Genomic DNA, 24,181 nt, shown 5'->3' on the forward strand with positions numbered 1-24,181 from the left:
CTTTTATTCTAAGCACAGAAATACAGAAAAAATAAAATAAAAAAATACTTTTAAAAAAAGCTAAAATACAAAGTAAAAAAAAAATTACTGCGGTGTATCTGTAAATATTGTAAGATTTAGTTCCTTTTTCGATATGAAACAAAATTAATTTATTAATCGCCACTAAGTAATTTACTAATTGGTTAATTTTTACATTGATTCGTGTGTTGTCATCGGCGATGAATAATTGTGCAAAGTTTCAACTTGATCTGAGAATGGGAAGCGGGATAAATAACGTGTGCAATGTTTGTTTCAGACACACAACAAGGTGAGCTGTATCAGACAGACAAGGTAAGCTGTATCAGACAGACAAGGTGAGCTGTATCAGACTGACAAGGTGAGCTGTATCAGACAGACAACAAGGTGAGCTGTATCAGACAGACAACAAGGTGAGCTGTATCAGACAGACAAGGTGAGCTGTATCAGACAGACAACAAGGTGAGCTGTATCATACAGACAAGGTGAGCTGTATCAGACAGACAACAAGGTGAGCTGTATCAGACAGACAAGGTGAGTTGTATCAGACAGACAAGGTGAGCTGTATCAGACAGACAAGGTGAGTTGTATCAGACAGACAAGGTTAGCTGTATCAGATAGACAAGGTGAGCTGTATCAGACAGACAAGGTGAGTTGTATCAGACAGACAAGGTGAGCTGTATCAGACAGACAAGGTGAGTTGTATCAGACAGACAAAGTGAGCTGTATCATACAAACAGACAAGGTGAGCTGTATCAGACAGACAACAATGTGAGCTGTATCATACAAACAGACAAGGTGAGTTGTATCAGATAGACAACAAGGTGAGCTGTATCAGACAGACAAGGTGAGCTGTATCAGACAGACAACAATGTGAGCTGTATCATACAGACAGACAAGGTGAGCTGTATCAGATAGACAAGGTGAGCTGTATCAGACAAACAACAAGGTGAGCTGTATCAGACAGACAAAGTGAATTGTATCAGACAGACAAGGTGAGCTGTATCAGACAGACAAGGTGAGCTGTATCAGACAGACAAGGTAAGCTGTATCAGACAGACAAGGTGAGCTGTATCAGATAGACAACAAGGTGAGCTGTATCAGACAGACAAGGTGAGTTGTATCAGACAGACAAGGTGAGCTGTATCAGACAGACAAGGTGAGTTGTATCAGACAGACAAGTTGAGCTGTATCAGACAGACAACAAGGTGAGCTGTATCAGACAGACAACAAGGTGAGTTGTATCTGACAGACAACAAAGTGAGCTGTATCAGACAGACAAGGTGAGCTGTATCAGACAGACAAGGTAAGCTGTATCAGACAGACAAGGTGAGCTGTATCAGATAGACAACAAGGTGAGCTGTATCAGACAGACAAGGTGAGTTGTATCAGACAGACAAGGTGAGCTGTATCAGACAGACAAGGTGAGTTGTATCAGACAGACAAGGTGAGCTGTATCATACAAACAGACAAGGTGAGCTGTATCAGACACAACAATGTGAGCTGTATCATACAAACAGACAATGTGAGTTGTATCAGATAGACAACAAGGTGAGCTGTATCAGACAGACAAGGTGAGCTGTATCAGACAGACAACAATGTGAGCTGTATCATACAGACAGACAAGGTGAGCTGTATCAGACAGACAAGGTGAGCTGTATCAGACAGCCATGTAAGCTGTATCAGACAGACAAGGTGAGCTGTATCAGATAGACAACAAGGTGAGCTGTATCAGACAGACAAGGTGAGTTGTATCAGACAGACAAGGTGAGCTGTATCAGACAGACAAGGTGAGTTGTATCAGACAGACAAGGTGAGCTGTATCAGACAGACAAGGTGAGCTGTATCAGATAAATAAGGTGAGCTGTATCAGACAGACAAGGTGATCTGTATCAGACAGACAAGGTGAGCTGTATCAGACAGACAAGGTGAGTTGTATCAGACAGACAAGGTGAGCTGTATCAGACAGACAAGGTGAGCTGTATCAGACAGACAAGGTGAGCTGTATCAGACAGACAAGGTGAGTTGTATCAGACAGACAAGGTGAGCTGTATCAGACAGACAAGGTGAGCTGTATCAGACAGACAAGGTGAGTTGTATCAGACAGACAAGGTGAGCTGTATCAGACAGACAAGGTGAGCTGTATCAGACAGACAAGGTGAGTTGTATCAGACAGACAAGGTGAGCTGTATCAGACAGACAAGGTGAGCTGTATCAGATAGATAAGGTGAGCTGTATCAGACAGACAAGGTGATCTGTATCAGACAGACAAGGTGAGCTGTATCAGACAGACAAGGTGAGTTGTATCAGACAGACAAGGTGAGCTGTATCAGACAGACAAGGTGAGCTGTATCAGACAGACAAGGTGAGCTGTATCAGACAGACAAGGTGAGTTGTATCAGACAGACAAGGTGAGCTGTATCAGACAGACAAGGTGAGCTGTATCAGACAGACAAGGTGAGTTGTATCAGACAGACAAGGTGAGCTGTATCAGACAGACAAGGTGAGCTGTATCAGACAGACAAGGTGAGCTGTATCAGACAGACAAGGTGAGTTGTATCAGACAGACAAGGTGAGCTGTATCAGACAGACAAGGTGAGCTGTATCAGACAGACAAGGTGAGCTGTATCAGACAGACAAGGTGAGTTGTATCAGACAGACAAGTTGAGCTGTATCAGACAGACAACAAGGTGAGCTGTATCAGACAGACAACAAGTTGAGTTGTATCTGACAGACAACATGGTGAGCTGTATCAGACAGACAAGGTGAGCTGTATCAGACAAACAAGGTGAGCTGTATTAGACAGACAACAAGGTGAGCTGTATCAGACAGACAAGGTGAGCTGTATCAGACAGAAAACAAGGTGAGCTGTATCAGACAGACAAGGTGAGCTGTATCAGACAGACAAGGTAAGCTGTATCAGACAGAAGGGGTGAGCTGTATCAGACAGAAAACAAGGTGAGCTGTATCAGACAGACAAGGTGAGCTGTATCAGACAGACAAGGTAAGCTGTATCAGACAGACAAGGTGAGCTGTATCAGATAGACAACAAGGTGAGCTGTATCAGACAGACAAGGTGAGTTGTATCAGACAGACAAGGTGCGCTGTATCAGACAGACAAGGTGAGTTGTATCAGACAGACAAGGTGAGCTGTATCATACAAACAGACAAGGTGAGCTGTATCAGACACAACAATGTGAGCTGTATCATACAAACAGACAATGTGAGTTGTATCAGATAGACAACAAGGTGAGCTGTATCAGACAGACAAGGTGAGCTGTATCAGACAGACAACAATGTGAGCTGTATCATACAGACAGACAAGGTGAGCTGTATCAGACAGACAACAAGGTGAGCTGTATCAGACAGACAAGGTGAGCTGTATCAGACAGACAAGGTAAGCTGTATCAGACAGACAAGGTGAGCTGTATCAGATAGACAACAAGGTGAGCTGTATCAGACAGACAAGGTGAGTTGTATCAGACAGACAAGGTGAGCTGTATCAGACAGACAAGGTGAGTTGTATCAGACAGACAAGTTGAGCTGTATCAGACAGACAACAAGGTGAGCTGTATCAGACAGACAACAAGGTGAGTTGTATCTGACAGACAACAAGGTGAGCTGTATCAGACAGACAAGGTGAGCTGTATCAGACAGACAAGGTAAGCTGTATCAGACAGACAAGGTGAGCTGTATCAGATAGACAACAAGGTGAGCTGTATCAGACAGACAAGGTGAGTTGTATCAGACAGACAAGGTGAGCTGTATCAGACAGACAAGGTGAGTTGTATCAGACAGACAAGGTGAGCTGTATCATACAAACAGACAAGGTGAGCTGTATCAGACACAACAATGTGAGCTGTATCATACAAACAGACAATGTGAGTTGTATCAGATAGACAACAAGGTGAGCTGTATCAGACAGACAAGGTGAGCTGTATCAGACAGACAACAATGTGAGCTGTATCATACAGACAGACAAGGTGAGCTGTATCAGACAGACAAGGTGAGCTGTATCAGACAGACAAGGTAAGCTGTATCAGACAGACAAGGTGAGCTGTATCAGATAGACAACAAGGTGAGCTGTATCAGACAGACAAGGTGAGTTGTATCAGACAGACAAGGTGAGCTGTATCAGACAGACAAGGTGAGTTGTATCAGACAGACAAGGTGAGCTGTATCAGACAGACAAGGTGAGCTGTATCAGATAAATAAGGTGAGCTGTATCAGACAGACAAGGTGATCTGTATCAGACAGACAAGGTGAGCTGTATCAGACAGACAAGGTGAGTTGTATCAGACAGACAAGGTGAGCTGTATCAGACAGACAAGGTGAGCTGTATCAGACAGACAAGGTGAGCTGTATCAGACAGACAAGGTGAGTTGTATCAGACAGACAAGGTGAGCTGTATCAGACAGACAAGGTGAGCTGTATCAGACAGACAAGGTGAGTTGTATCAGACAGACAAGGTGAGCTGTATCAGACAGACAAGGTGAGCTGTATCAGACAGACAAGGTGAGCTGTATCAGACAGACAAGGTGAGTTGTATCAGACAGACAAGGTGAGCTGTATCAGACAGACAAGGTGAGCTGTATCAGACAGACAAGGTGAGCTGTATCAGACAGACAAGGTGAGTTGTATCAGACAGACAAGTTGAGCTTTATCAGACAGACAACAAGGTGAGCTGTATCAGACAGACAACAAGGTGAGTTGTATCTGACAGACAACATGGTGAGCTGTATCAGACAGACAAGGTGAGCTGTATCAGACAAACAAAGTGAGCTGTATCAGACAGACAACAAGGTGAGCTGTATCAGACAGACAAGGTGAGCTGTATTAGACAGAAAACAAGGTGAGCTGTATCAGACAGACAAGGTGAGCTGTATCAGACAGACAAGGTAAGCTGTATCAGACAGACAAGGTGAGCTGTATCAGACAGAAAACAAGGTGAGCTGTATCAGACAGACAAGGTGAGCTGTATCAGACAGACAAGGTAAGCTGTATCAGACAGACAAGGTGAGCTGTATCAGATAGACAACAAGGTAAGCTGTATCAGACAGACAAGGTGAGTTGTATCAGACAGACAAGGTGAGCTGTATCAGACAGACAAGGTGAGTTGTATCAGACAGACAAGGTGAGCTGTATCATACAAATAGACAAGGTGAGCTGTATCAGACACAACAATGTGAGCTGTATCATACAAACAGACAATGTGAGTTGTATCAGATAGACAACAAGGTGAGCTGTATCAGACAGACAAGGTGAGCTGTATCAGACAGACAAGGTGAGCTGTATCAGACAGACAACAATGTGAGCTGTATCATACAGACAGACAAGGTGAGCTGTATCAGATAGACAAGGTGAGCTGTATAAGACAGACAACAAGGTGAGCTGTATCAGACAGACAAGGTGAGCTGTATCAGACAGACAAGGTAAGCTGTATCAGACAGACAAGGTAAGCTGTATCAGATAGACAACAAGGTGAGCTGTATCAGACAGACAAGGTGAGTTGTATCAGACAGACAAGGTGAGCTGTATCAGACAGACAAGGTGAGCTGTATCAGATAGATAAGGTGAGCTGTATCAGACAGACAAGGTGATCTGTATCAGACAGACAAGGTGAGCTGTATCAGACAGACAAGGTGAGTTGTATCAGACAGACAAGGTGAGCTGTATCAGACAGACAAGGTGAGCTGTATCAGACAGACAAGGTGAGCTGTATCAGACAGACAAGGTGAGTTGTATCAGACAGACAAGGTGAGCTGTATCAGACAGACAAGGTGAGCTGTATCAGACAGACAAGGTGAGTTGTATCAGACAGACAAGGTGAGCTGTATCAGACAGACAAGGTGAGCTGTATCAGACAGACAAGGTGAGCTGTATCAGACAGACAAGGTGAGTTGTATCAGACAGACAAGGTGAGCTGTATCAGACAGACAAGGTGAGCTGTATCAGACAGACAAGGTGAGCTGTATCAGACAGACAAGGTGAGTTGTATCAGACAGACAAGTTGAGCTGTATCAGACAGACAACAAGGTGAGCTGTATCAGACAGACAACAAGGTGAGCTGTATCTGACAGACAACATGGTGAGCTGTATCAGACAGACAAGGTGAGCTGTATCAGACAAACAAGGTGAGCTGTATCAGACAGACAACAAGGTGAGCTGTATCAGACAGAAAACAAGGTGAGCTGTATCAGACAGACAAGGTGAGCTGTATCAGACAGAAAACAAGGTGAGCTGTATCAGACAGACAAGGTGAGCTGTATCAGACAGACAAGGTGAGCTGTATCAGACAGACAACAAGGTGAGCTGTATCATACAAACAGACAAGGTGAGCTGTATCAGACAGACAAGGTGAGCTGTATCAGACAGACAAGGTGAGTTGTATCAGACAGACAAGGTGAGCTGTATCAGACAGACAACAAGGTGAGCTGTATCATACAAACAGACAAGGTGAGCTGTATCAGACAGACAAGGTGAGCTGTATCAGACAGACAACAAGGTGAGCTGTATCATACAGACAGACAAGGTGAGCTGTATCAGATAGACAAGGTGAGTTGTATCAGACAGACAAGGTGAGCTGTATCATACAAACAGACAAGGTAAGCTGTATCAGACAGACAAGGTGAGCTGTATCAGACAGACAACAATGTGAGCTGTATCATACATACAGATAAGGTGAGCTGTATCAGATAGACAAGGTGAGCTGTATCAGACAGACAACAAGGTGAGCTGTATCATACAAACAGACAAGGTGAGCTGTATCAGACAGACAAGGTGAGCTGTATCAGACAAACAAGGTTAGCTGTATCAGACAGACAAGGTGAGCTGTATCAGACAGACAACAAGGTGAGCTGTATCATACAAACAGACAAGGTGAGCTGTATCAGACAGACAAGGTGAGCTGTATCAGACAGACAACAAGGTGAGCTGTATCATACAGACAGACAAGGTGAGCTGTATCAGATAGACAAGGTGAGTTGTATCAGACAGACAAGGTGAGCTGTATCATACAAACAGACAAGGTAAGCTGTATCAGACAGACAAGGTGAGCTGTATCAGACAGACAACAATGTGAGCTGTATCATACATACAGATAAGGTGAGCTGTATCAGATAGACAAGGTGAGCTGTATCAGACAGACAACAAGGTGAGCTGTATCATACAAACAGACAAGGTGAGCTGTATCAGACAGACAAGGTGAGCTGTATCAGACAGACAACAATGTGAGCTGTATCATACATACAGATAAGGTGAGCTGTATCAGATAGACAAGGTGAGCTGTATCAGACAGACAACAAGGTGAGCTGTATCATACAAACAGACAAGGTGAGCTGTATCAGACAGACAAGGTGAGCTGTATCAGACAAACAAGGTTAGCTGTATCAGACAGACAAGGTGAGCTGTATCAGACAGACAACAAGGTGAGCTGTATCATACAAACAGACAAGGTGAGCTGTATCAGACAGACAAGGTGAGCTGTATCAGACAGACAACAAGGTGAGCTGTATCATACAGACAGACAAGGTGAGCTGTATCAGATAGACAAGGTGAGTTGTATCAGACAGACAAGGTGAGCTGTATCATACAAACAGACAAGGTAAGCTGTATCAGACAGACAAGGTGAGCTGTATCAGACAGACAACAATGTGAGCTGTATCATACATACAGATAAGGTGAGCTGTATCAGATAGACAAGGTGAGCTGTATCAGACAGACAACAAGGTGAGCTGTATCATACAAACAGACAAGGTGAGCTGTATCAGACAGACAAGGTGAGCTGTATCAGACAAACAAGGTTAGCTGTATCATACAGACAGACAAGGTGAGCTGTATCATACAAACAGACAAGTTGAGCTGTATCAGACAGACAAGGTGAGCTGTATCAGACAACAAGGTGAGCTGTATCATACAAACAGACAAGGTGAGCTGTATCAGACAGACAAGGTTAGCTGTATCATACAGACAGACAAGGTGAGCTGTATCAGACAGACAAGGTAAGCTGTATCAGACAGACAAGGTGAGCTGTATCAGATAGACAACAAGGTGAGCTGTATCAGACAGACAAGGTGAGTTGTATCAGACAGACAAGGTGAGCTGTATCAGACAGACAAGATGAGTTGTATCAGACAGACAAGATGAGCTGTATCATACAAACAGACAAGGTGAGCTGTATCAGACACAACAATGTGAGCTGTATCATACAAACAGACAATGTGAGTTGTATCAGATAGACAACAAGGTGAGCTGTATCAGACAGACAAGGTGAGCTGTATCAGATAGACAACAATGTGAGCTGTATCATACAGACAGACAAGGTGAGCTGTATCAGACAGACAAGGTGAGTTGTATCAGACAGACAAGGTGAGCTGTATCAGACAGACAAGGTGAGCTGTATCAGACAGACAAGGTAAGCTGTATCAGACAGACAAGGTGAGCTGTATCAGATAGACAACAAGGTGAGCTGTATCAGACAGACAAGTTGAGTTGTATCAGACAGACAAGGTGAGCTGTATCAGACAGACAAGGTGAGCTGTATCAGATAGATAAGGTGAGCTGTATCAGACAGACAAGGTGATCTGTATCAGACAGACAAGGTGAGCTGTATCAGACAGACAAGGTGAGTTGTATCAGACAGACAAGGTGAGCTGTATCAGACAGACAAGGTCAGCTGTATCAGACAGACAAGGTGAGCTGTATCAGACAGACAAGGTGAGCTGTATCAGACAGACAAGGTGAGCTGTATCAGACAGACAAGGTGAGCTGTATCAGACAGACAAGGTGATCTGTATCAGACAGACAAGGTGAGCTGTATCAGACAGACAAGGTGAGTTGTATCAGACAGACAAGGTGAGCTGTATCAGACAGACAAGGTGAGCTGTATCAGACAGACAAGGTGAGCTGTATCAGACAGACAAGGTGAGCTGTATCAGACAGACAAGGTGAGCTGTATCAGACAGACAAGGTGAGCTGTATCAGACAGACAAGGTGAGCTGTATCAGACAGACAAGGTGAGTTGTATCAGATAGACAAGGTGAGCTGTATCAGACAGACAACAAGGTGAGCTGTATCAGACAGACAACAAGGTGAGTTGTATCTGACAGACAACATGGTGAGCTGTATCAGACAGACAAGGTGAGCTGTATCAGACAAACAAGGTGAGCTGTATCAGACAGACAACAAGGTGAGCTGTATCAGACAGACAAGGTGAGCTGTATCAGACAGAAAACAAGGTGAGCTGTATCAGACAGACAAGGTGAGCTGTATCAGACAGAAAACAAGGTGAGCTGTATCAGACAGACAACAAGGTGAGCTGTATCATACAAACAGACAAGGTGAGCTGTATCAGACAGACAAGGTGAGCTGTATCAGACAGAAAAGGTGAGCTGTATCAGACAGACAAGGTGAGCTGTATCAGACAGACAACAAGGTGAGCTGTATCATACAAACAGACAAGGTGAGCTGTATCAGACAGACAAGGTGAGCTGTATCAGACAGACAACAAGGTGAGCTGTATCATACAGACAGACAAGGTGAGCTGTATCAGATAGACAAGGTGAGTTGTATCAGACAGACAAGGTGAGCTGTATTATACAAACAGACAAGGTAAGCTGTATCAGACAGACAAGGTGAGCTGTATCAGACAGACAACAATGTGAGCTGTATCATACATACAGATAAGGTGAGCTGTATCAGATAGACAAGGTGAGCTGTATCAGACAGACAACAAGGTGAGTTGTATCATACAAACAGACAAGGTGAGCTGTATCAGACAGACAAGGTGAGCTGTATCAGATAAACAAGGTGAGCTGTATCAGACAGACAACAAGGTGCGCTGTATCATACAGACAGACAAGGTGAGCTTTATCAGACAGACAACAAGGTGAGCTATATCATACAGACAGACAAGGTGAGCTGTATCAGACAGACAAGGTGAGTTGTATCTGACAGACAACATGGTGAGCTGTATCAGACAGACAAGGTGAGCTGTATCAGACAAACAAGGTGAGCTGTATCAGACAGACAACAAGGTGAGCTGTATCAGACAGACAAGGTGAGTTGTATCAGACAGAAAACAAGGTGAGCTGTATCAGACAGACAAGGTGAGCTGTATCAGACAGACAAAGTGAGCTGTATCAGACAGACAAGGTGAGCTGTATCAGACAGACAAGGTGAGCTGTATCAGACAGACAAAGTGAGCTGTATCAGACAGACAAAGTGAGCTGTATCAGACAGACAAGGTGATCTGTATCAGACAGACTAGGTGAGCTGTATCAGACAGACAAAGTGAGCTGTATCAGACAGACAAAGTGAGCTATATCAGACAGACTAGGTGAGCTGTATCAGACAGACAAGGTGATCTGTATCAGACAGACTAGGTGAGCTGTATCAGACAGACAAGGTGAGCTGTATTAGCTTTGTATTAAAGCAGTCAATTACTTTATTGTTTAACAAGACAGATGTTTAACAAGTAATATACAAAAATACTTTTTGAAAAACAAAGTTTATATAGTTATAACTCCGTCATGAGCACCGACATCTAAGATAGAAGGTACGCACTGTGATAAACTAGACTAAAAAGGATGTCAACATTAGGAAGAGAGGAGAACGATTTCCTCCCAAGTTGAGAGCAGAAGTGAAAAGACTGTGCCTAAGAAAGATGATGTTTTATGAACTTGTGATGTCGTGTAAATAAAGATATATGTGCCTCGTTTAGTTGCCTCACTTAAGTTATTACAATTGGTGTCAGAAGTGGGATCATAGGCAACTCAACGAGAGGAGGTAGGCTTTCATTACAAGTGGAAAGCCGAATAGACCAAAGTGATAAAATTGTGTCGCAAGCAAAAGGAGGAATAAACTCGTTAGGGAAGGAGCAGTTGCCTGGTCAGGACTGTGGCTGCACAAACAGTGGTGATGGAGGCGCTGGGGATTGGAGCGCTGTCTGTGACTGTGTTGTGGGCAAGTCTGGCGGGGATGACTTTCATGACGTGAAACGTGACAACGATTGCTGCGGCGATCTCAATGGGATATACAGAATTGAAAGAAAAGAAACAAATGAAGAAACTAGAGAAGTCTGTTATGAGCCTGAAACTTTTGTTCCTGGTATACCTGCAACGGGCCGGACAGATCAAGACAACGTTGGGTCTGCGTCCAAGCTGGCTGCTGTGGAACTTAAAGACCTCTGTTTATCTGTCAGTACCTTTGATGAGAACTCAAACTATGAAAGCCTCAAGACCGTTTCTGATTCCTTGCCTTGGATGTCGTCGGGTGAATACAGGCCCCAACAGTTGCCGAGGCAGAAACAACGAATTAGACTTTGGCAGCGGCATAAGAGAGAACTCCATAGTTGGCAACTGCATCAGGGAGATTGACATGAACTGTATATGCGGCGTCCTGAGGGGACAGTGCCCATGCCAAGAAACCCAGCTACAAGATCTGAACTTGACAGAAATGTGTACTTCTGCCCACATCAGTGAGAGTGACTTGAACGGTGGTGAATTAATCCCAACGAAACCTGATGTAGTGGTGGATGAACATTACAAGGATGCTTCATGGGCATACCTTACAGATGAAGCTGAGAAAGACTATGTGGTTGAAACCATGGCTAGCTGTGGGCCTACAACTGTGTCGCGACACGTCCATGGAAAAGTCCGTCTTAGAACAACTACCCTGGAATCTACGGTGATCGCCACAACATCCATTTGTGTTACGTGGCTGGCAACCCTGACTTCCACTAACTCTCCATGTGTCAGCTGGCTGGCATCAGCGACTATCTTCATGAGGTCGAAGCAGCGACCACGACATTGTCTCAAGCGTAGACTGGCCAACTGGAAGAAGAGGAAGCGACGACCACGATATCGCCTCAAGCGTAGACTGGCCAACTGGAAGAAGAGGAAGCGACGACCACGGGAAACTGTGCAGATGGCTTTGTGGGCAACAGACACCCTAACGTCTGTGGTTCCCACCGATCGACCTCCACCTGAACTGTCAAAGCTCCACTGCAGTGTTTCTTTTCGGGATGAAAAGCTCTAAGAAGGGGGCAATGTTATAACTCCGCCATGCGCACCGACATCTAAGATAGAAGGTACGCACTGTGATAAACTAGACTAAAAAGGATGTCAACATTAGGAAGAGAAGGGAGAACGATTTCCGCCCAAGTTGAGAGCCGAAGTGAAAAGACTGTGCCTAAGAAAGATGATGTTTTGTGAACTTGTGATGTCGTGTAAATAAAAATATATGTGCCTCGTTGAGTTGCCTCACTTCAGTTATTACAATATTAAGAGTGAAATAGCAACTATTATTGTCATGAATTTTTAACCAACAATAATAATGTGTGCGATTGGAAATATTTTTATTAATTGTTTTTAATTAGCGCTTGTAGCATGCTCAGTGCGATGTGGTTAACTCACTTATGTGATCCAGTTATTGAATAATTGTACAGTTTCAGCTTGATCCGAGAATGGGAAGTGGGAGAAATAACTCGTAAGAGATTACACCCGGACAGACAAACGGAATGAGTTAGTATAAGCTTTGTAAAACTCACTACGGACCGGGAATCTTTACATTATGTCTCTGTGTTCTGAACTGTGTTATCCCTATACAGTTTGGTGTAGCCCTAAACCAAACATTGACGAGTAGGTTAATATAGTGTTGGGGTTTATACAATAGAAATATATCGGATTATATAAGGAGCTTTTTTATGCCGTAAGGCCTTGGCCTGTTTGGTTGAGATGCCCCATCTATATCATAACAGCAAACTACAATCAGAATTCCTAAGAAGTGCTTCAATATACTACTACAAGCATAGGTTTAGAATTGAGAATTCTCCCTCAGATTTTTTTATTTTTAAATCTGAACTTGAGTTCGGCTCTGGGTTTTGATTGTAAGGTTTGCGTTTTGTAGAGATCATGTCTGGAGACCCAGTTCCTGTTATCCCTAGCATTTTATTTCAATTCCCATAACTCGGATCTTCTCATGTCTCTCTCTTTCTTTCCTCTCTCTTTTTCTCTCTATCTCTCCTCCTCTCTTTTTTTTCACACTCTCTTTTCTCTCTCTTTCTTTCTTTCTTTCTCTCTTTTTCTCTCTATCTCTCTCTCATTCAGGCTCTATTCTCTCTCTCTCTCTCTCTCTCTCTCTCTCTCTATATATATATATATATATATATATATATATATATATATATATATATATATATCATTTCTCTCTCTCTTATTTCTTATTCTCTTTCTCTCTCTCTTTCTTTCTCATTCTCTCTCCTTCTCTGACTAGTAAGTCCTAGTAGCTCAGGGACATCAGTTATTTACTTTTTTTTATTTGTCCTATATTGAAACCTTGAGAAGGCTCCAACTTTCGAGTACAAGTGTCAACACAAATCAAAACTCTTGAACTAATCCTGAGACAAAACCTTTAACTGAGGTAAGTCATGCTAGACAATGTCCGTGGAAAGAATGATAGAAGTTGGGGAAGATTATGGGATTAACAAAGAGAGTGTAGCCAGCCCAACGACCCGCCAGATCTTTTTATATTCTTATTCTAAAGACAAACTTTTTTTTAAACAAATAATGTGGACACATTACAAAACCTCTGCTAGAAAAGCTTCAAATAGTCTTAGAACACAACTAGATTTCTTCTAAAGGGAGGCAAAGGAATGACAAATACCTGTGTTTTTATAATAAGAGAGAGAGGGGAAGGGGAGGAGCCTCGGTGGGGGGGGGGTGTTACTCCCAGTGAGATCACTTGACATGAAACTCAATTCTAATGGCAATAAAATGAACAATTGAACATTCTATTTTACATGTTTTTAAAATTAACTTGAAAAGAAATAATGGAGACAGTAATACTTGAAGTCAAACTACAGAAATGGAAGTATTTAGTATCGAGAGAGTCTAAGGATGGAACGGGACGGGTGAAGGCTCGAACACGTTTTTTACATCCTCACAAAGTGTCTGGGGGGAGCAAGGCTCCATGAACTGTGCGCGGATGTATTTTGTTGAACGTGTCGAGGTCAGTCTACGTGTTGATATCCATGCGCGGTGAAACAAGAAGCGGACTATTTGATCAAGAGATATAGGGAAGTCTAACAAAGAAATTGATCAAGTGTTTCATCGGTCTGTCTTTCGAGAAAAAAACAACAACACTTTTTACTCAAATCTGGAGCGTAGTTCCTTAAGTTCTTCTAACGATACTAAAGATTGCAGTTATGAACTCAACGCGTCAAACCGAGACCATCCGTTACAGAAGGCCTCAACACAGACCTGCAACGTCACTACCTGTGGGCAGTTTAGACCAATAGCTCGTTGCCACGTAGTACAGACCTGTGACTTGGCAATGAGCTATATATAACGATTGCTCTTGGTAAGACCAAACAAATGCATGGTTCGGGTACACTTAGACTTACATTTTTACAATCTTATTCACCTCCTTCAGCAACAGAAGGAATTAATACATCTCATAGTGATAAATGACTGGACATTAGCTATTCCCTGCTGTCCACACAGCTGAGAAGCCTCCAAAAGAACGATAGTTACACGATACAAGCCTCTTGAGAACAATTTCAAACAAGATACTAAACCATTAAAATCATAGACTACGTCATCGTAATATACTCTCTGGCTTTCTTTTTATTCTGACGCCATTTTTTTTCTCTCGTGATTCCTGTCCTTAAGGCCCGCCTATTGAGTTCAAATCTATTGCATCATTTCTTGAACAAGCGTGAATGTTTGTGTTGACCACAGAACACTCTGAACATTTTAGCAGCCATTGGGTTCTCTAGGCCCACGGTTAAGGAGGGTGTCATGTGGCCAGCACTACGATCAACCTGCTTTACTTTTACCCAACTAATGTCAGGTACCCATTAGAACTGGGTAGATTCAGAAGCGCCAATAAGATCCCGAAAAAATAAATAAGTCCTCACCAGGATTCGAACCAGGGACCCTGGAAAACCAGTGACTTGGCAGAGTTTAAGTCATTGGTTAATATGCATGACTAAATGCATGACGCGTAGGACGTAATCATCTTCTTTTTGAAATAAAGTCTGTATTATATAAGATAAGATAATGAAAAACTGATTTAAACACTTAATATAAGATTTTTTTATATATTTTTTTTATTTTTAAATGTTTTTATTTAAAAAGAAAACAAGAGAGAGGGAAAGAGAGTGAAAGATGGAGTGAAAGAAAGTCACAAGAGAGTGAGAGAGATGACAAGGAAAGAGTGAGAAGAAAGTGTATATATATATATATGTTATGTACAGTTTATACCGGTTTGTACACAATGTATTGGCTTTACAAGTACAATGATGTTGAAATGATTTGTTGACTCAAAATAACTTTACAATTTCAATGTGTCCTCGGTAGTATAGTGGTAAGTATCCCCGCCTCTCACGCGGGAGACCGGGATTCGATTCCCCGCCGGGGAGCCTTTTTTTTTTTTTTTAATTTTCATAAACATCTAAAATGAAATACCTTTGAGCTAGTTGTCTGGAAGTCAAGAGCTTTACAACTCCGCCACCACGCCTCTGAAAATGGCGGACGATAATTGTTTAATGTTATGAGGCTATTTGGTGGATGTTATGTGGCTATTTGGTGGATGTTATGTGGCTATTTGGTGGATGTTATGTGGCTATTTGGTGGATGTTATGTGACTATTTGGTGGATGTTATGTGGCTATTTGGTGGATGTTATGTGGCTATTTGGTGAATGTTATGTGGCTATTTGGTGGATGTTATGTGGCTATTTGGTGGATGTTATGTGGCTATTTGGTGGATGTTATGTGGCTATTTGGTGGATGTTATGTGGCTATTTGGTGGATGTTATGTGACTATTTGGTGGATGTTATGTGGCTATTTGGTGGATGTTATGTGGCTATTTGGTGGATGTTATGTGACTATTTGGTGGATGTTATGTGGCTATTTGATGGATGTTATGTGGCTATTTGGTGGATGTTATGTGGCTATTTAGTGGATGTTATGTGGCTATTTGGTGGATGTTATGTGGCTATTTGGTGGATGTTATGTGACTATTTGGTGGATGTTATGTGGCTATTTGGTGGATGTTATGTGGCTATTTGGTGGATGTTATGTGGCTATTTGGTGGATGTTATGTGACTATTTGGTGGATGTTATGTGGCTATTTGGTGGATGTTATGTGGCTATTTGGTGGATGTTATGTGACTATTTGGTGGATGTTATGTGGCTATTTGATGGATGTTATGTGGCTATTTGGTGGATGTTATGTGGCTATTTGGTGGATGTTATATGGCTATTTGGTGGATGTTATGTGGCTATTTGGTGGATGTTATGTGACTATTTGGTGGATGTTATGTGGCTATTTGGTGGATGTTATGTGGCTATTTGGTGGATGTTATGTGGCTATTTGGTGGATGTTATGTGACTATTTGGTGGATGTTATGTGGCTAGTTGGTGGATGTTATGTGGCTATTTAGTGAATGTTATGTGGCTATTTGGTGACTGTTGTGGCTATTTGGTGGATGTTATGTGGCTATTTGGTGGATGTTATGTGGCTAATTGGTGGATGTTATGGCTATTTGGTGGATGTTATGTGGCTATTTGGTGGATGTTATGTGGCTATTTAGTGGATGTTATGAGGCTATTTGGTGGATGTTATGTGGCTATTTAGTGGATGTTATGTGGCTATTTGGTGAATGTTATGTGGCTATTTGGTGGATGTTATGTGGCTATTTGGTGGATGTTATGTGGCTATTTGGTGGATGTTATGTGGCTATTTAGTGGATGTTATGTGGCTATTTGGTGGATGTTATGTAGCTATTTGGTGGATGTTATGTGGCTATTTGGTGGATGTTATGTGGCTATTTGGTGGATGTTATGTGGCTATTTGGTGGATGTTATGTGACTATTTGGTGGATGTTATGTGGCTATTTGGTGGATGTTATGTGGCTATTTAGTTGGTGTTATATGGCTATTTGGTGGATGTTATATGGCTATTTGGTGGATGTTATGTGGCTATTTGGTGGATGTTATGTGGCTATTTGGTGGATGTTATGTGGCTAATTGGTGGATGTTATGGCTATTTGGTGGATGTTATGTGGCTATTTGGTGGATGTTATGTGGCTATTTAGTGGATGTTATGAGGCTATTTGGTGGATGTTATGTGGCTATTTAGTGGATGTTATGAGGCTATTTGGTGGATGTTATGAGGCTATTTGGTGGATGTTATGTGGCTATTTGGTGGATGTTATGTGGCTATTTGGTGGATGTTATGTGGCTATATGGTGGATGTTATGTGGCTATTTGGTGGATGTTATGTGGCTATTTTATGGATGTTATGTGGCTATTTGGTGGATGTTATGTGGCTATTTAGTGGATGTTATGTGGCTATTTGGTGGATGTTATGTGGCTATTTGGTGGATGTTATGTGGCTATTTAGTGGATGTTATGTGGCTCTTTGGTGAAATGTGGCTATTTGGTGGATGTTATGTGGCTATTTAGTGGATGTTATGTGGCTATTTGGTGGATGTTATGTGGCTATTTGGTGGATGTTATGTGGCTATTTGGTGGATGTTATGTGACTATTTGGTGGATGTTATGTGGCTATTTAGTGGATGTTATGTGGCTATTTGGTGGATGTTATGTGGCTAGTTGGTGGATGTTATGTGGCTATTTAGTGGATGTTATGTGGCTATTTGGTGGATGTGATGTGGCTATTTAGTGGATGTTATGTGGCTATTTGGTGGATGTTATGTGGCTATTTAGTGGATGTTATGTGGCTCTTTGGTGAAATGTGGCTATTTGGTGGATGTTATGTGGCTATTTAGTGGATGTTATGTGGCTATTTGGTGGATGTTATGTGGCTATTTGGTGGATGTTATGTGGCTATTTGGTGGATGTTATGTGACTATTTGGTGGATGTTATGTGGCTATTTAGTGGATGTTATGTGGCTATTTGGTGGATGTTATGTGGCTAGTTGGTGGATGTTATGTGGCTATATAGTGGATGAATCGAAGAGGTGTGACACATGGGGTAGGGAAAGGAAATGCGGGGAATAGACAAAAAAATTGGGATAAATGAATGGATGGTGTGAATTATGGAATGGCTAGATTGGGTGGGATACTGCAGACATCTATAAATGTATGTAAAGAAGGTTTGGTTTAGAAATGAATTGAGTGATTAAAGAATAGGATGTGCAGATGTAATGAAGACTGGATGGACAGATTGAAGGGATGAACGAGAATATTGTATAAGTCAATGTTTAAAAATGTTCAAGTTCTTTTTGTGATTTGAATTGAATTATACTCCATGGGATCTGGGTCTAATCAAAACTTTAAAACAATTTTTTCATACTCAGTCATATGTAATCATGATGTCCATTAAGAATTACGTTCTGTTAAAATGAATATATCAAGGAACAATTACAAGACTCAGTGCAGATCGTCCTTAATGCCCTGATGTGAACATAGATATACCCATCGCCCTCCCCCCCCCTCCTCCCTCACGTCAGTTTGTGTGTTACGTCCTGATGTCATGAGGTCACGTCGTACTTGACAGACAGTTACGTACTGCTGTTTTAAACATCGACACTAGTCTTGCGTCTGCCTGGCGTCATACTGGTTGTACCCTGCGACCCCTGGCGCTGACATTCAATCCCGGTTCAGAGAGTTGTGATAGTAGCAGGGGAGTATCTTTGAGGTGGTTCTGTGAGTGTGTCGTTGGGGAGAGGGTGGGGTCGGTGGAATAGAAACCGGAGACACTTAAGTTTTAGTTAAAAGGTTCACTCTGTTTGTTTGTTTGTGTGTGTTTTTCTTATCAGCCTTATAACTTCCTTCCCATGGTCTGTCCGTTGTTTGTTGTTGTGTAGTTCTTATTGCACTTTACAATTTCCTTGCGGGGCTCTACCTTTTTGTTTGTTTGTTCATTTTACACTCTTAGGCCGTTAGATCTATGAAGCGAAATGTAAGCATAAACTTTGTCACTTACCATTACAAAATAGAAGAAAATATCAGCATAAATAGATACTGGCGAAACGTACCTTTTGGGCTTGGTGGGCCGGCATCATATGGAACTGTGGGGCCGCTGCTTATGGACCGCTTCTAATGATAGTAATTACTATAAAGCAGGGGTGGGCAACCTTTTTGTATCGAGGGCCGCATTAAAAAAAAAATTGGGAATGGCGGACCGCATATGTATATACAACTTAGAGAGATACTCTAGCTAACTGTATAGAATGTCTTTAATTCATATTTACACTGTATTATAATCACGTTTCTTTTTTTTTTTTCACACTCCACGTTGAGGAATTACAGCAAGAGTTAGCAATTTTTTAAACTAATTTGACAATTTTATTTTTCAAATTGCTGTTTTCATTTTACATTAAAATATTCTGACAAATATACAGTTGCACTTAATGTGCAGTATTTTGCTCTTTACACTCGTGCATAATGTTCCAGAACTGTAGAACTAGCTTACTAGTTGTTATCCTTGTGACTGGGATTTTTTATTGTCCTCATTTGCCTTGCCCATGCTAAGATAGCGGATACATTGGATCATTTTGTTAATTAATAAGAAATACCTGTGATTAACACCCCCTAGCTCTAATAAGGTTAATTACTACTTCATCATTAATAATGATATACTTGAAATTTTATGCAGCTTTGTTGCAAACTTTCCTGTTTAGAGTTTATGGTTGGGATATATTTTGTATATAAAAACAAAAAACAAACTATTTTTCCTTATCAAAGATCGACCTCCATCAGTAAATATATTGCCATCTTGTTTCAAGCATACCCACATTCAACACAGTTCTTCATAGCATTGAATAAATACTGATCAGAGATTGTCTTGTATTGTTGTATTGAGTGAATTGAAGTTAACCAATTAGCATAATCTTCGTTTACTTGAAACTTTTTATAATGAGACAGTTTCAATGATTTATATAGATATTATTTTTAATATATTTGCTTTTTAATCTGTATATACTGTGGGCACACCTGATTTCTGTAGGTGTCGGCGGGCCGCATAAAACACTCCGCCGGGCCGCATTTGCCCACCCCTGCTATAAAGGATTTTTATATTATCGTAGGGTCCTCGGATTCACTTTAATAAAAGATTGTACAGACTTTACCGTGTACAACAGACATGTTCCATTTAAAAAACGTTGAACAATCAATGATTTAACTCTACGTATCTTGTAAAGGATTTATAGGCCGGAATGTACTAATGTCAGGGCCTATTTAGTCCATCCAGCAGCGGCCTTAGAGGGTGGCAAGTTGGGCAACCGCCCCAGGCCCCGCGCCTATAGGGGGCCCCGCGATAGGATATTCCCTTGTCACCGATAGGTTCGAAGACCAGACCAGTTCTCATAGACTACGACCTGTTACTCACTATTTCCTGTCATCTTTATGATACCAATGACATTTCATTGTCCGTAACGACAACATTTTACAAACTGTACATTCTAATCAGATATTACTGTTTAACGGTTTACGTAGCCGGAAGCAACCAATCAAAGTCGTATGTTTCGTAAATAAAGAGTCATACAGTACTGTTATGTCGCTTGACAGTATAAAAAGAATCGGTTCGTATACAGTAAATATACTGTTACTTTAGTCCGCCATAGACAAGAAAAAGGGACTAGGTTGTGTGAGAAAGATTCCTTGTTTTGTATTGTGTGACCTCGCTCGTAGAGGTATTTTGGCCAATCAACATCCAGAAAGTTTGATGATGAAGTATTTATTTTTTCCCAACAGGCCACTGTGCAGTGTGCATATACATCGGTTGGCCATGTGAAAACCTGTGTTTCAGTCTATAATTTAAAAGTCGGATCTGCGAAAGTCAATGGACTCCTATCGTACACGTTGTTCTTGTACCAAAGACTAAAGTTGTTGTTTTTTTTCTTTTCCTAGTAAGTTGTTTGGCACGATATCTACTGGAGGCCAATGAGCAAACGAAAGCTGCTGCGACTGGAAACATCTTGATAATAAAATTCAGCAAAAAAATAACGTTAAAATGTTTGTAAAATATTTTAAATGTTTCAGATGCTCCTTCAGAGTTGAAGTTAATCTACTTACTAGTCTAAATCTCCAACAGGACGACCGGGAGGGGGGCAGCAGACAAGGTATGAACCCGGGACCATCGGTTAGGGTTAAGGTTATATTAGTCCGGGACCATCGGTTAGAGTTAAGGTTACATTAGTCCGTGACCATCGGTTAGAGTTAAGGTTACATTAGTCCGGGACCATCGGTTAGGGTTAAGGTTACATTAGTCCGGGACCATCGAGACGACTGAACAACAGTCCAGCGCGCATACAGCACGGCCCTGCAGCCATCCATACTTTGAAGTATGCGTCAGCGTGGTTGGATTAAGCTCTGAGACTGTCCTAGCGCAATGGATGCCTTGATGCAAGAACAATTAGAAAAGAAAAACTGCATTGACACGCAGTCTTAGCGAGTATTTGAGTAATCCTTCAGGACCTTACCAAATAAAAATTAAAAAAATAAAAAAACAGCGCAGTTCGTGGGAGAACAGAGTAACATTATGCTCCAAACAACGATCAGTTTTTAGGCTTGGTTGAGCTGCTTAACAAATTCGACTCAACCATGTAACATGATGCAAGAACATCTTGGGCGAATAAAGAAGACCGAGGCTCACGACCAGTACCTCGGATATAGGATTCAAAACGAGCTCAAAGGCCTGATGGCATATTTTCCAGTCATCCTTAACTGCACGCTTGATATTAGCAACAAAGAACACATATCTTTTACATAACGTATTATGGGCGTATCAGATCCCGTAAGCGTGACGCGGTTCGATATAAATATAGTCGCCCCTTACAGCTCATGAGCTCAGGGCCCCTCATATGACATTCTCCCAGGGCCCCGCGCACTGCTAAGGCCGTCTCTGTGCATCATGCAGTATTTAGAGTTAAGGAGGTCTCAAGCTATTTGAGATATGAAACCCATATAAGTCAAGAAATTGTATGTAACTTTTAAATATTTCTTGGAGGCCCTAAGGTAGAGATTATGGGCCCTGGCACCATGGTTGTTTCACCATCGGGTGTGGGCCCCTAAATGGTCGTGGGCCCTGGTTCATTGAACCCCTTCGCGCCATGGATGCTACGCCACTGGCAATGGATAACTTGATGCTAGAACAAATTACAAAAGAAAAACTGCATTCGCGCGCAGTCTTAGAAAGACCTGTAGCGATTGTTCAGTACCTTTAAAAAAAAAAAAGCGCACTTCGTAGGAGAACAGAGAGCACAGAACAACGGTCAGGTTTTAGACTCGGCTCTCGACCATTACCTCGGAAATAGGATTCAAAACGAGATTACAGACTTATTAGAGTTCTGTCCCGTTCTCCTTGACTACACGCTGATGTCTTTCTACTTAGTGTTTTGGGGACGTATCAGATCCAGGAGTTGTGGTGTAGAGTTTGTGTAGTTAAAAGACCAGTACTTAAGTACGGCAGTATGTTTTGTAACAAAAGTATGGCCTGCAGCATTAGAGGCAGACAATCCCGTTAGCGTAATGTGGTACAATATATATATATATATATATATATATATATATTGTCTACCCTTAGCTCAGGGCCCCGCATATGACATTCGCCCAGGGCCCTGCACACTGCTAGGGCCACCTTTGAGTGCGGCCCTATATATAAAACATTGAAACTTACAAATGCATACATGTTTACAAACACACACAATACATGTATACAATCACATACGCATACACACTACATACATTTGACAAAGATAGACTTTTGAAAGGTATTCTTGTGTTGTTATTTAAAGCCTAGATATTTATGTGGTCAGGTCTGTTAACAATCAACATAAGATATCAATCAATCCGATTCATTACAAAACAAAAAATTATTAGTTATATCTCCACTGTATCTATTATAAGGTCATTTATCTCTAGTAATTGCAGGTATTGCCTTCCTCTGTACGAGTTAAGCCGCGATTGTTCTTTTGCTGTCTGCACGTACACCCGTATGTTGTCTGTCACTTTTAAACCTCCAAAAGTCTCCGTTAAAAAAGAAAAAGACACTATCGCCTTCTCTTCGTATCGTCTATATATGAAGCCCATACGTTTGTTGTTCTGTATGAGTGACTTGTTCGATAAACAAAAAATTGCCTTTTTGTATTCAGAAACGTGTATATCACTTTTAAAACAAGAACAATCAAAAGTTAGTTTTCTTCTCGTACGATTTAGTACAACTACACCTGTCACATACATCAAAATATTGGTTCATTCCAAGTCGCAGTTTTAAATTAGATTTTAGCGTGAATATGTAATGAGTAAAAATTGAACGCAGCGGCCGCCTTCAAGAATGTCAAAACCCTTCAATACAATTATTTTACTTCTTAATTCAAATTACTATACGCGTTTTTTTTTTAATCACTGAAGATATTTGTAGTCACACTCACGGTAAGATCATTGCCATATGGCATTCTAATCAATATTAATTTTTACCTATGCCATTTAGTCAGTTTCTCCAACTTTTAAGAGTTGTAATGTTTACTTTGATAATGTTTACCTTTATAATGTTTATCTTGATAATGTTTACCTTGATTATATTTACCTTGATTATATTTACCTTGATAATGTTTACCTTGATAATGTTTACCTTGATAATGTTTACCTTGATAATGTTTACCTTGATAATGTTTACCTTGATAATGTTTACCTTGATAATGTTTACCTTGATAATGTTTACCTTGATAATGTTTGTGTTGTTTCAAATACTTCCCTAAGAACACACATACCAAGGGAGGCAAGAGAAACGGAAGAAAAAAAAAGAGGGGGAAAGAGAAAATGGAGTGAAAGAGAATTTTTTAAAAAGTGTATATAATAGAGAGAGTGACAGGGAAAGAAGAGCAAGGCCTAGGGGAAGGGAGAGCAATGAATAAGAGAGTGAGACATACCGGGAAAACAAGACAGAAAGAGGGATTAGGAGAGAAGGTGTATTAGAAAAAAGGAGAAGAGAAAACATAAGAGAGAGATAAGAAATGAAAAAGGAAGCACGTGCTGGCTGAGTGATAGAAGGAATAGAAGGACAAGGGAAGCTGAAGGCAGGGGCGGTCCTAGCAGTGCGGGGCCCTTAGCCGTAAGGGTAGACTATATCTATACCGTATACTCATCACGCTAACGGGCTCATCCGTCTCAAGCGCTGTAACAATAACAGTACAG

General features: G+C 41.4%; 1 non-coding gene across 1 annotated transcript; it reads left to right on the plus strand.

Annotated features, from left to right (window-relative positions):
- The first annotated feature begins 15,364 nt into the window (after window positions 1-15,364).
- Trnae-cuc (transfer RNA glutamic acid (anticodon CUC)) lies at window positions 15,365-15,436 on the plus strand. Its single transcript has one exon. It is a non-coding gene; the product is annotated as a tRNA-Glu (tRNA).
- The last annotated feature ends 8,745 nt before the right edge of the window (window positions 15,437-24,181 follow it).

Source organism: Biomphalaria glabrata, chromosome 6 (assembly GCF_947242115.1).
Source record: "Biomphalaria glabrata chromosome 6, xgBioGlab47.1, whole genome shotgun sequence".
In the NCBI taxonomy this organism is placed as follows: Eukaryota; Metazoa; Mollusca; class Gastropoda; family Planorbidae; genus Biomphalaria; species Biomphalaria glabrata.